Here is a 13,916-nt window from a genome sequence, read left to right as displayed (position 1 = left end):
TTCTCCTCAAATGTCATGTTTTCCACTGGACACATGTAAGCATAGGAATATGTTTGATACCACAGCAAGGTGAGTTTTTCACCCATGCATTCTATTACATGTTAAGCTTCAGATGTAAAACAGGCTCATGCCCAAAAACTACATCTAGTTCTAATCCTTATTTTAGGTTAGACAATTACCCTTTTATTGTTTCTAAACTAAACATCTCCCTAGTTATCAATCAAGTTAATTTGGTTCAAATGAATGCAGTTATGGGAAACATCTGAAAGAATTAGTGGCTCTTTTGTAGGAAACCTCAGAAGAAACATTCCGCATGTGGTCCTTTGAGACTGTCACAGAGCAAAGGCTGGCAGGGGGGAGGGGGGAACCCCACAAAAAACCCAACCAAGCAAACACAAAAATCCATGAGGAGCTACGTTCACGCTCACACGTGATTCAAGGCGTGTTGGCTATTTCAAGACACAGGGAGGACAAGGACCAGGTCTAGCACAACGAGCTCGAATTAGCTGGGAAAAACCCCAAACACTACATAGAACATTTGGAGAAAACAACTGAAACATAACTGCCAAGTACACAATGTAGAAATTGAACACGACACATACACTGCCATCAGCTCTCCCTTTAAATCAAAAGAGTTGAAGATCTGAGTCTGGATTTGATTGCAGCCACAATTCATAAGCTAAGTCAGGGCTAGTGCTTTGATTCAGTTCTAATTATACCAACTTAAGTTACTTCCATGAATTCTGAGCACCAAAGAACAGAAGTTTTGAGATTATCTATTCTTATGAGGTGACTCAATCAAGTACAGAAGACTTCCTTGATTTAGAACTTATGCAGATTCCCCCCAAATTAACATTTACTACTGCAAAAATTAATTGCAAATGCCAGTGAGGAGGCATGAGACTATGCTGTGAATGCTTTTGCAACATAATATCGATTATATTAAGGCCCCTGTGACACAAACGGTGTTAGTACATATAAGACATTCTTATAAAAGAATGATATACAATCAGGGAAAAAAAAAATCAGATTACGGTTCCTAGTCTTTGCTGCATTTGCAATTCATGCCAAATATGTTCACTGTCAAGCTGTCATTTTATATTAGAAGTTAATTTTCCTGTTATCGATCCTCTCTCTGCTTATTCTTTTTCTCATTCTTCAGCTGCCAGGATTTTGGAAGAGCAATAACAACCAAAACTGTAACAAAGAGTTTGAAGTCCCAAATAATTTTGCACACATTCATTCCATAACCATCAGCCAGACTGACTTCTAGAACCTCATGCAAATTTTCATTAAAGCTGCCATCCATTTGAAAATGAGTCACTATTTAAAGAAAAAAGAGTAAAAAAGGCATCTTGCTTTCATGGTGAAGAGAAAGCTAAAATCAAATAAAGGTACTTCACAGCACAGGCGCATTTAATATAGTAGGTGCTACACAGAACACACCTCGTTTCTGAAAACAAAATCAGACAAGGACAGAAACATGGCCCACCAATCAGGTGTTAGATTTCAGTAAGGAATTAATGAAATACACCATATAGGACAGATTGTTACATAAACAGAAAAGGAAAAAGAATTGTGATAAGTACGATTGCCCCAGTGCATTCAAGCTACATTCTATGCTCATTAACAGGTCACATCAGTATGGACATTCCTAAAAATTAAGAACCATGTATACAGTCTTTCCATTGACCTTTGCAGACACATTATTCTTTTGCTAAGATTTACTGTTTTTTTACTTCTCCAAGCTGTTTTTGACTGAGAGATGGCGTGGGAAAAAGTAGACCAAAGTATGTGTAAGCCCTGAGCACGTACGATCTTTCTGGCTGGCAGTGATGGGACACCCTCTCCTGGAGAAACAGAAACACTTTCCCTGCTCCTTCAATTTAAGGATAGGAAACTAGAGAGATTCCTAGGATCTGGAGCCAAACAGCCACAACAAAACTTGATACAAGGACAATAACTAGGAATGTTTCCCCTTGATATACACAAGATTCTTGCCAGCACTGGCAAAGAGACTGTTAGATACAGTGGTCTCCAGAAAAATCACTCACGTTTAAACAATTAACAATGTTAGGCTATATTAGAATCACACTAGAAGAAAAGAATCTCTAGATGAAATCACTCATGAAATGAATTAACTCAGATTCAGATCTTCCACAAGAGGGATCCCACTGGTTGACCAATTCCCTACATTTCAAACTATGCCACTTTGAACCCGACAGTACATCAGCCTTCAGGTGGAGCTCCTAATGCTAAAAATTAAAATAGCTTAGACTGAAACACAGGGTCATTTTGTTTGGCTAGAAGTCCGAGTCCTAGACATTTTTTCTTGCCACTTCTTTAATATGACACGGTTTCATATCCTTATGGTTTATGGTAATTCTCACTGATCCATTCATATTTGCTTAGAATGTCATCTGCAAAATTTATAAAAGTTATGGCTGTGGAACTTCTTAAAGGGATGCCTGCAAGAGGAGACCTGAAAATAATAATCAATATGCTACTGCCTGGAGATAGATTGCCTTTTAATAGAAGGCAAATAGGGCAGGGATTTGTGGTGCCAGTAACCAGAACTAAGTGTGACAGAACACAAGTTCCTGACTGACTGTAGCCTTTGAAAATGAAAAAACTCTACAAGTACAGGGCTCCCAGATGAGCAGCCTGGCCTCCAACATGGCATATTTCCATTGGCAACAATATCTTATATGATACTGTGGAACCAACACCTGGGGTTTTCCTTTTTACACCCTGAGGTGTAAAATACAGCTGCCATGCTGTATGCAAAAAGCAGAACAGCTCTCTTAGTGAAGTTTCTGACCTGGACACTGCTGATTTATATATTCATTAGATGCAAAAAAAGAATGGGAGGAGGAAGACAAGAAGTCACAGCTCAGTGTGGTCACTGGTGTGAATTTTGAATTTCATTTGACATTGGTAACATATTTCTCTCATTTAGAGAGCTTCTAAACACAGCATCCTGTGCTATGACAAGTTTTTAATGAAATACAAATGATCAAGCTCCAGGTACAGCCCAATTTAGAAACAGTCAGCAGAGGAACAGCTCAGGCTATACCTGATCAAAGGGGAATTATTCCTCATGGCTTAAGGTACATTCAGTCACTGTTTACTTCATGGCAGGAATGAATAGCAAAGGGAAGGCACTGCAGCCCCTAGGAAGTCCTTGCAGCCCTTAGAAAGTCTGCAGAGAAAAATTTTAAGATGCATTAAGCACAAAGGTTGTCAGTGCCCAATGCAAACTGGAAAATATTCCCTCCCTCAAGTTACTTGAACACTAAATCGTCACCTGCAGGCTGGAATTGTCATTTTACGCTGAGTACCATCTTACAGTGTCAGGAATTCTACTCAAATCATTTACTCTCCCCCTCCTCACCTCAACACACAGAGTGGTTTCTTACACAAACATTAGCAGAATACTGAATTACTTTGAGGAAGGAGTGAGATTTACATTAATATATAACATACATTAAAGTCCTGATTAAATTCAGCAGTTGCCTTCCAATCACTTCAAACAGTTCTACATTCAATTACAGTTTGAGGGTTATTTAAACAAAAAAAGTTCTCAGCATTTCCTTGTGTAAGTGCTAGCCTAAGAATGAGTGGTTTGGTCTATAAACAGTAAGAATGGACCTTAATGACCTGATAATTGCTAGTGCAAGAATCAGAGAGGCAAGATGCAAATTAAATACCACCACTTCAAAGATGCTCCTGTACCGTAGTCTTTATAGCATCAAACTGGCATTAGGGGAAATAGCTGAGGTTCTGGTGAGGATCAGAGGACAAGACTTTTTTCTTTCAATGTCTAGTCAAAGCACTTTGTCCAGTTCATTTTGGTGAAAGGGTCATTCATCTCTCTGAGTATGCACACTGGCATTATGGCAGCGGGATCTAATCTCACCTGGCAGTCTCATGACTAAAAACACAAATACTTATTATAAAAGGCAATCATAAGTAGGGAACTCAAATTATCATTCTTATCATCATGCAAGTCGGATTAATGGAGAAGAACCAACAGAGTAAATCACTGTCAGTCTAGGGCAATAGGAAATTTTTTTGAGTTACACAGCAGAATTTAATGCAGTCTGTAATGTTTCACATCCCTTATAAAGCCAAAACTCAGGCTATAGATGTTGGAAGTCCTGTGCATTGTTGTGTTAGTGTTGAATTTGTAAATCCCTATCCACAGAACAGTGAACACTTACTTTAAAAGAAAGTAGTGCAAATCTCAACTCTGTTGCACCATAAATTACAAACTGCCTCCTTGAAGAAAAATCCTCCAAAAACCTGTAAAATTCTGGTAAAACCAAACAGCCTGTCAGCAATCCACCCTGAAGACCAGCCCTCTTACACCATGACCTACAGAATGATAGATACTGGGTAGTGTCTGCATTTAACAAATACTGAGAGATGGCACATGCTTGACATCATCCAACTGCAGATTACATCTTTTTTCACTGCATTTTCTCAAAATAGAGGATTAAAGCCTTTCTATTCAAGATAATTGTGCAGTGGGAGTGCGTTCTTTCAGAGCTCATACACACCTGGCCAAAGAGAACTCAGCAGTCACTCCTAAATGAGTAGCAGGGATTCTCTATTCAATCAATAATGCCTTTTTGCTGATCTGCTTTTACAAGGAGAGTTGACCTAAGTTCCAGGACACTGGATTGATATGTCTATATACCGATCATATGTATAGCGTATTTATGTTTTAAGTTTTAGCAAAACACATAATTAAGTATAAAAATTAGCATCCTCAAAAGGTTAACTCAACCAGGTTGATAAAATGTCTCTCTTCAAATAGCATCTAATTTCTGCTGTGTATTTTATTCCGAGGAATCCAGAGGGGGCTTTGAAAAATGCAACAAAGCACTGTGTAAGTTATATACATTATATTGCCATTTACCTCTCAGATGAACTCTAGCACCTGTTTGACACTGAGCAGCATATCTGCACAGCAGGCTACAGCTTGAAGCAGAGCACTTTTTTATATTAAAACTACAGGTGGAGTTCAGAGACAATATAATTACAGAGTCTGGAATTTCATCAGAATGCTAGGGTTAAAATTCCTTTCATTACTTCTTGTAAAAGTCTGTAGAACTTGAATTAATAAAAAGGTTTCCCTCTAGCCACTCTTATTTTGAATTGATATGTCTTCACTCAACCAGCAACTTCAGCGGTCAGTAAAATCACAGAGGAATCTTATTCTCAGTTAGAGCTTCCCAACAGACACTGCATATTGGAGCGAGTTCAGGATTTTCAATTGGGGTGCAGGTGAGCCTTTTCAAAGTTTGGTTCACAGCTGCGAAGGGGCCATGCTTATTTGCCTACACTGTTAGCATCCATCAGGTGGATGGCATGTGTTTTCATTACAAAATCTACTTTCCCTATGGGGAACATTGCTGGAAAATCGCATACAGAAATTTTGAAAATTCACATTTAGGTAAGCCTGAGGAAAGAGAAGAGTACACACAAAGTGCCCCATTCTGACTTGACAGATTTGAGAGCTGGAGATAAAGCTTTTTTCCCCATGAATATTTATTTATGAGAATGCCCTATAAAAATTTATATTCATATGCAGATACACAAACAAGCGTACGTGAACTTACAGGCACCATCTGGATTCTGGAAAAGCCAAACTTTGCAGCAAATTTAAATAAGAAGTTTAAAGTAAGAAGTTTAAAAAATTCTAAAAATAGTCGATCAGATGTAATAAGCCCTTCTAAACTCTGGGTCTGGAAAAGAAGCCCCCGTACACATGCCAATATTTTGAAGTCACCTGAGCTGTCACTGATTTAAGAGAAAAATACATCTGCTTCTTTGGAAAGAGAGAAAAATGGGAGGAAAAAGTAAGCAATGAAAGGTAACAGGTTAAGACAGTACTTTTTCCCTGAGGAGGTTTTTGGCAGGAACCCAGGAATGAAATCTACATTTTCACACTCCAGTGGGAACCAAGAGAAACCCCAGCCCTGCCAAATTCTGTGGCTTCATTTTGATGGATGAGAAGTCATCATATAGCTAGCTGTACATGACTTGAAGACTTTGAAGAAGTGTACAACTTCCAAATTTGCGAGTAGTTTGCCAGACTACCATGAATATGTACCAGCAGTATTCTATGTGATGGACATTGGGAACATATTTCCATAGAATCAAAGAAAAATAAAGGATGAAAGAGACTTGGAATTTACTTGCCTATTAAAAAAAAAATAATCAACCAATGTACCCAGGGAGATGTTTGTATCTCCTGTTCCTAAATACACTGAAGGCCTGTGACTTCAGTTCCCCTCCCACCAGTTCATTCCACCATTCTACTGGGCTTACTCCTGCAAATTTTTTCTTAAATGCCCAGTTTCAGTCATCTTTACTACAATTACTTCTTGTCCTAACCATAAGGAAGAGGAGATTATTTCCTCCTTTTTCACAGTAGTCATATTTGCATTTGATTAAATCCTTCTCCCCTTTCAATTTTCTCTTCTGGAGTCTATCTCACTCCAGGTTACTCAACTGTATTTTTGAGCTTTCTCTCATTGTTCTTGAGGTTCTGTTCCAAAAGTGAACGTGTCACTTGAGGTAAGTCTTTTACCAGTGCTAAGAAAAGTGAAAGGATTACTCCATACATTTTGTAGGCCATACTACTTCTTTAGAATACCATCCTTTTCTCCCTCTGACTCTCTCTCATGCAGTCAACAAACAATAACGTCATTTGGTTCTGGTTCTCTTTCTCTCACACATCTCTCAGGGTCCCCAAGAGCACAGCGCCATCCCTGCTCTGCTGAAGACCCTCTGTATTCCCAAACTCCCCTTCCTTGTCAATTTTATTGCTATTTATATTTTATTTATTTATATTTTGTCTTACTTGGTATCATCTGCCTAATCTTTAAGTTATCCTTAGAATTATTTTTAATAAACATAGATGGCAGAAATCTTCAAAGATTGCACAATTACTTTGATTTCCTCTTTTAACACCATTTCATGCTGATAAAATATTACACTTAAATATGCTCAAGAGCTTGAAGAGGAAGAGAAATTGTGACTGTTTCCATGATAAATTGAAAGTTTAGGAAAACAAGGATAAAACTACAGCCATATTTCATCCTATCTATATTCATTACTTAAAAGCACATAGGGCTGAGAAAACATGACCTGGATTCTGTACTGATGAAACAGAATGTAGTTTTAAAAAGAAAATAAAGCAACACCGCAGCTCCCATTCCACAGCAGTAAGTAAATTGCTCGTAGTATATTTAGAACTGGAAGTATTCACAATGAACCATTTATTAATTCATCATCTTTCCATCCCCAAATTAACCACAAAGCAATTTCACATTTTAATTTGAGGTGCAACATCCAGAAGTATTCAAAGGGATTCCATGACAGGTTTCAGTTTTGAGCTTTCATACAAACTGTTCCCCATACCTGCTGCTTCCAGTTGTCAATATTTGACATTTGGTAGCTGCTTCATCTCATGCGCATGCCGTTCATATTTCTGTTCCCTGATCATACAGTTTCCAAGGCCTTCATACAACTACCAAAATACCTTCATGATGGCCAAAGCTGGATAAAATCTATACTCACATTTACAGGGAAATACACATTCATACAAAAGCTGATGACTTTCTGTCAAAGTGTGCCAGTGCTGCTTTACTCCCTCAACAGATAGAGCATAAATACTCTCCAGTAGTTAAAAAAAAAAAAAAAAAATCATTTGAAGTTGGGGTACAACATCAACACAGGACATGAACTCAACCTGCATCCAGATTTTTTGATGAAGCAAAAGGTTGATTGGGGTGGTATTCAAGTTACTTGAAGAAATACATCCTGGGGATTCACTGTCAGGGAGAAGAGATTGTCTCTCTCCAGAAAAATCCCTGGTTTGTGCATTTCATCAGAAATTATTGCTTCTGAGATTTTGCTCACACAGGAAGCGAGCAAACACAAATACACAGGACTGCAAATAGACTGAAAAGAACATGCATCTTAGTGCGTCATTCACTCACAGAATTCACATTCCATGATTTCCTTACTGTCACAACTTAAATGCTACCAACTCTCTAATGTGCTTACAACACCATTTTACTACCATTTTCATACCTAAGAACTAAACTCTGGTTGACTTTAGCTTTGTTGCTGATTATGTTTTTTGACAAAGCTCTGCCAGTCCCTGCAGCGGGACTCAAAGCCCTGTGCCAGTCTGGGCGTGAAGCTCCGAGCCGGGGCGCAGAGGTGTGAGCAGACGGGGCTCTCTCAGCCCGCGCTCGCCCGCGGCGGCTGGCAGCAGCACTGGGGGCCCGGCTCCCACTTCGCGTTCTCACATTTTGGCAAGCGCTTCGCCTGTTGGGTGGCCGTGACGCTATTACGACGTGCCCTTACCAAAGCCGCAGTCGGAGGAAGGCCCCGTTTGGCGCACACCGCTCCATTCTCCACATGGATTCACCGCCGTCGCCCCGCGGGCTGCGCCGCTCCCTCAGCGCGGGGCAGGGCACGCGCCGGCGGCCGTTGGTGAGCGGGAGCGGCGCGTGCCCTGCCCCGCGCGGCTGAGGAGGGGTCGCCGCCTGCCCCTATCCCCTCAGGGCGTTCCGGCCGGCAGCCGCAGGTACCGGCCCGGAGAGGCGGTGAGAGCCAGCGGCCGGGCCGGGCAGCGCTGCCAGGGCCCCGCATCCAAACGGCCTAGCTTCCCTGCGCTGCCCCAGAGGCGCCCACCATCCTTCCCCACAGCACTGTCGGTAAGCTGTCCCGTGAGGCAAAAATCCGTCTCCCTTGCCAGTGGAAGGGGCACAGGGCAAAGCCTGGCAACCAAACAGCTCTGGGGCTGCCTTTGCTTGAAAGGAAACCCGCAGTTTTAAAGGACAGAAGAAGTCAGAGTATGCTGCAATTACAAAGTCCGTAGGTAGCATTTTTCAAGCGCCCACACAAACATCAGAGAACGACAGAAATGGAGAACAGCTACAAAAATACGCAGGAGCAAATAAGCTGGATTTTAACTGTGTCACCATCAGGAGGGTGGCAACAGGAACACAGTGATGCAGCTGGTGAAGATGCAGGGCTAGATCCCCAGCAGCTGCTGCAAATTACCATAACTGCTACAGCAGAGGGTCAGACCTGCAGCATGGAAAACCACCCTGCTAAGGAGTTGTCAAAGACAGAGAAATGCTGCTTTCCTTCCTGCCACGTGCTTCCAGGATTTGCAGCAATTTTTCCCCCTAACAGGCTGCTGGCCCAACAGACAGAAATTAAGGTCTGCATCCTGATGGGATGCTTTACAAAAATTAAGGATGGCAAGCAGCTAGTCCTTCGTGAGAAGGCAAGATGCAATCAAATCCTGCAGTTTCGCTCAGACATCAGGACACATGGACACTGCCGTGACAATTAACTCCCATTCTGTGCCAGTCAGAATAAGCACTGTCAGAAGTAGCACAGATGCACATCAGGCCCTTACAGTTAATGAGACCCTGTCTGTGTGTTTAAACTGGCTCCCTTCCTTCTTATAACCACCACTTCAGAGCATGACTGGCTGGTTCCAGTCCCCTGTTAAAAGCAAAAATATTTTTAGCACTCTTCTGCAAGGTGATGCATTTCAGTGTTCTTTCCAAAAACCCAATTACTTCATCACAGAATGAAGGAGAAGTTAATTATTAACAGGTAAAACTTTCCACAAACCTACCTAACTGCAAGTTCACATCTAAAGGGTTGGGAACACAGGTGAGAGCACAGTAATTGCTGACAAATGTCATCTTACACCAGCTCTATTACATAGTAATGGACATAATTTAAAGCCCTATGGAAGAGGTTTAAGCAAAAAGATAACCTCTGGCACTTGCGATACGAATAAGAACACACTCATGACATTATTGTTGCCCACTTGACAGCCAGTAATGTCAGCAGCCATTAATTTTCCTCCTGATGCCTCAACTGTGCATGTGTGATGGTAGCAGAAAAGCTCTATAGCCTGTTACTTACAAAGGTGTCAGGATTTTTTTAAATGAAAGAGGCACTGAATTGGTCAAAACCCTTTCTAACTAGCATTGTCAAAGGAGAACATTAAGCATGTGACTGGTTCAAAAAGAAGAATGAAATTAGCGACCAGTGGGCCAATATCAGTTCATCAGAAATTAGGCTTGATTCCCTCTCTGTTGCTCACTGCTTTTGGGGCAGACAGACTGTTTTAACGAAGAAACAGTTTTATGTGTATTACAGTCGTCCCTCCCATCATCCAAATCTGCAGAATCCTTTTTTAGATCATTCTGATAACAAAACTGTTCACAGTTGCTAAATCCAGTAACCCTACAGAAGCAAGACTGCTGCAGCGCTGTGTACCCAGGTCCAGCCAGTAGCAAGACAGCACTCAATCTATCCAGGAGCCAGCCCTGGATGCTTTCATCTTCCAGTTACCTCACAGCCCCATGCGTACATGCCAGCACTCACACGTACGCACTATGGATACCCCCGTAACTGGCCTTAGACATTCATTCTATTCCACAGCTGGTCTGGATCCTCAGTCTGCTGGCTGGTACATTTGAAACAGCTGCCTGTTTGTACCTGCTCCAGGGAAGATGCATGCAAGAATTTGCAACAGAGGTGACATTTTCTATTTCTGTTATCTATTTTTCTTCTTTTATCTTGTGTATCCTGTTTTGCAAGGGCCTTCAACATCAACAACTTCAGCTCAAAATTTTCCTTCCCACATTCTCCAATGACCATTTTTCAATGGCATCTTAAAGACTGAAAAACATATTTTTTTTTCCTCTATCATAAAGACTATTCTTAGAATGAGATGCAGACTGCTTTACGTTTCAAATGCCATCACACTTTTTTCACCCTTCTTTTTTACTTTCAACAGAAAAAAAACTTTTCAGTGATGATTTTTGTCAACGGATCCTAAAGGAATAGCTTAAGAGTAGTTCTAAATCACTTTTGAAAATGGCTGTCCAGGACTTTTTGAAACAAAAGGCTTAATGGTATTTGTTTTCAGTTTGATGGAACTTTGCAAAGTTCAGGGCCTGTCATATCTCAACTACTTGAATAACAATATCGTAGACATGTGGCAAAGCTCCCTTCATGTGGAAAAGGGGAATAAACCAAACGACAAGGCAAGCAAACTACCCGAGACCAAACCACCAAACTGACAGGGAAATAAACAATAATTCCATATACTATAGGCTTTACTAACTTCAAAACTTGCTCTGCTGAAAAGAGTAGGACTGAATTTGGTACATAAGATAACAAAGGTGTAGTGACCTGGAGAATAAACCTGTGTTCAGCCATACGAACGACTTGCTTCAAAATAACCATTACAGTTGTCATCGTTACTTCTACTTCACCCCACAAGGTTTTGAGCATCTTCTATAAATAAATAACCATTCACTTAAACCATGGAGAAGGAGGCCTCTTGTTCAGACTGTAGGATGAAATCCATCTACAACTTACCTGGTTTTAACTGTACTTTTCCGCAGTGTTACAATTTCTGAGCAAAGGCAATTTTTTTCCAGTTTAATTCACAGAAACCCATTTTTGCACATCAGAAAACCGCCACGAGAGGGCATCCTATTTCCTTCTTTCTTCAAATCTCTTACTCGGACAGCATTTTCAAAGAGAACCTTCTTTCTGTACTATTTTGCACCCCTATATTTTGCATTTAGATGCATTCTCAGCCACTCCCAAATATAAAAATAGAATATGGTAGCTCAGACTAAGCCATTTGGCATTCATAATGTTCAAGGAGCATTTGAAACTAAAGCAATTATTTATACCTATCAGAAGTGACACAACTCGGGGGGGGGGGGGGAGGAGACTGCACATCAGCACTGCACTGAATTTTGTGAGGAAACACTACACACGTTTCACTTACAGTATTTAGAAACTGATGTTTAAACATGTTGAGTACTTGTAGTGTATTTAGCACACAAACAAAACATACCACTCCTACATCAAGGCAACAAGATCTCAAGCAGCATTCCTTAAAGCAGAAGCTTTAAGGATAGAGCTTTCTGCTCTATCATTTGATTAAACTGTGCAACTGCACATGTCAATGTTTCCCAGTTGGTAGGTCTAATTCATCAATGAATCCCTAAAGAAAAAGTATTCAATCAATTCCAGGATAAATAAATTCCCACTAATTCCTCTTCCCATTGTTCAGGCAGTTAAATTTATGGCCTTGGTCCAAATATAAATCTACTCGCAATTGCAAATTGAATCATAAATTAAGTCAAACTTTAAAACCTAATAATTAATCAAGTTTGATAATGCAGTTTGCTTATCATTTTGTCTCCATAGCCAAGTCAGAGGTTTGAGAGAAGGATCTCAGCCCTGCAGCTCTTTCTTTTAGCTCTTCCAGCGGCACTGGAGATTTATCAAATCTTTCGTTGCTGCAGATCCTGAGTATGTGGCTTCAAAGAGATGAGCGTATCTTAATGAACTATGCAGGTGCAGAATAATAATTAGCTTTTTTTTTTTTTACCTTAGAGATTTGGTAATTCCCATCCACTGACCCTCAGACATACAGGTAAGCACGTGCTAGCAACACGGTAAGTTAGTTCTTGTTCACACTGACTTCTACAGGAAAAAAGGAAAATTATTCATGACATTATCACAAAAATATGAAAAGACAGGTAAAGATACTTTTTGCTGTAACTGATCTGCATCTTCAGCCATCTAAACGTTATGAAGAATCGGACCCTTCTGTACCTTTGAAAATTTTGCTCCAGATTTTGCTTAAATTCCTCAGTGCAGGTCTCTACCACCGCCCTGACTATAGTGGAAGGCCATTTTGCCTGAAACTGCTATCATGCTCTTTATCATGCCCAGAACAAGAGAGACGGAACTACAGGAGAGTCCCCACTGAAGGGCCATGATGATTAAGGGACTGGAGTGTCTCTCATAGGAGGGAAGGCTGAGAGAACTGGGACTGTTTAGTCTGGAGAGCAGAAGGCTCAGGGGAAATCTCATAAATGCATTTGAATATCTGAAGGGAGGGTGTAAAGAAGAGGGATCTTCTCAGTGGTGCCCAGCAACAGGACAAGAGGTAGTAGACACAAACTGAAACACAGGAGGTTCCACGTGAACATAAGGGAACTCTTTTTCCCTTTGTTTTACTTTTTTCTTTTTTTCCTTTTTTCTTTTTCCTTTTTTTCTTTTTCTTTTTCTTTTTTTTTCTTTTCCCATGAGGGTAACTGAGTACTGGCACAGGTTGCCCAGGGAGTTTCTAGGGCCTCTACCCTTAGAGATACTCAAAAGCTCTCTGAACAACAGAGATACTGCAATATTATAAACAAAATAATTCTTGTTGGAGTTCTGGAGAAGTTTCACTAACAGCAAAGTATACATACATTTAAAGTAAGCAAACCGTAAGAATACAATGCAATGACCTGCATTTTCCCTAGAAACAGGAAAAGTTACTCACCTTGTTTCTTCTTCAAAGGAAGGAAAAAGGCATGCAGGAAAAGCAACAACTGGAAAAAGTCAAAGTAACGTTAAGTGCCTTTTCACTGTACTGCATGCACATGGCCCTGATCATACAAACTGTTATAGACTAGATGCCAGAAGAAAAACCGACAAAGACAAGACATCAACAACTAAGTGCACTGCTTCTTTCACCTTGCTACATTCCATTATGGCCACACACCTCTTTTCTTACACATTTCTCTATGCAAAAGGGTTACAGTCAGCCTGTGCTCCTCCATTTATAAAGAACAAACAAGTATATACTATATAAGTCACGCAGCACCACACTGACTTTCTTAAAAACATTATATTAAGGACCATTGTATTATTCAGAGACCGTACAGTAAGGAGTAACAGCAGGGAGGGCTGCTTGGGATGAACAATACTGGAAAGAGCATGAAGTATTCCTACACCCACTTTTCCACCCTCCTTAAACACAACAGAAGTTTACAGGTAACAGT

Source organism: Grus americana, chromosome 9 (genome assembly GCF_028858705.1).
Source record: "Grus americana isolate bGruAme1 chromosome 9, bGruAme1.mat, whole genome shotgun sequence".
Taxonomy (NCBI): domain Eukaryota; kingdom Metazoa; phylum Chordata; class Aves; order Gruiformes; family Gruidae; genus Grus; species Grus americana.
The sequence above is the reverse complement of the archived record's forward strand: the minus strand, read 5'-3'. Positions refer to the sequence as shown.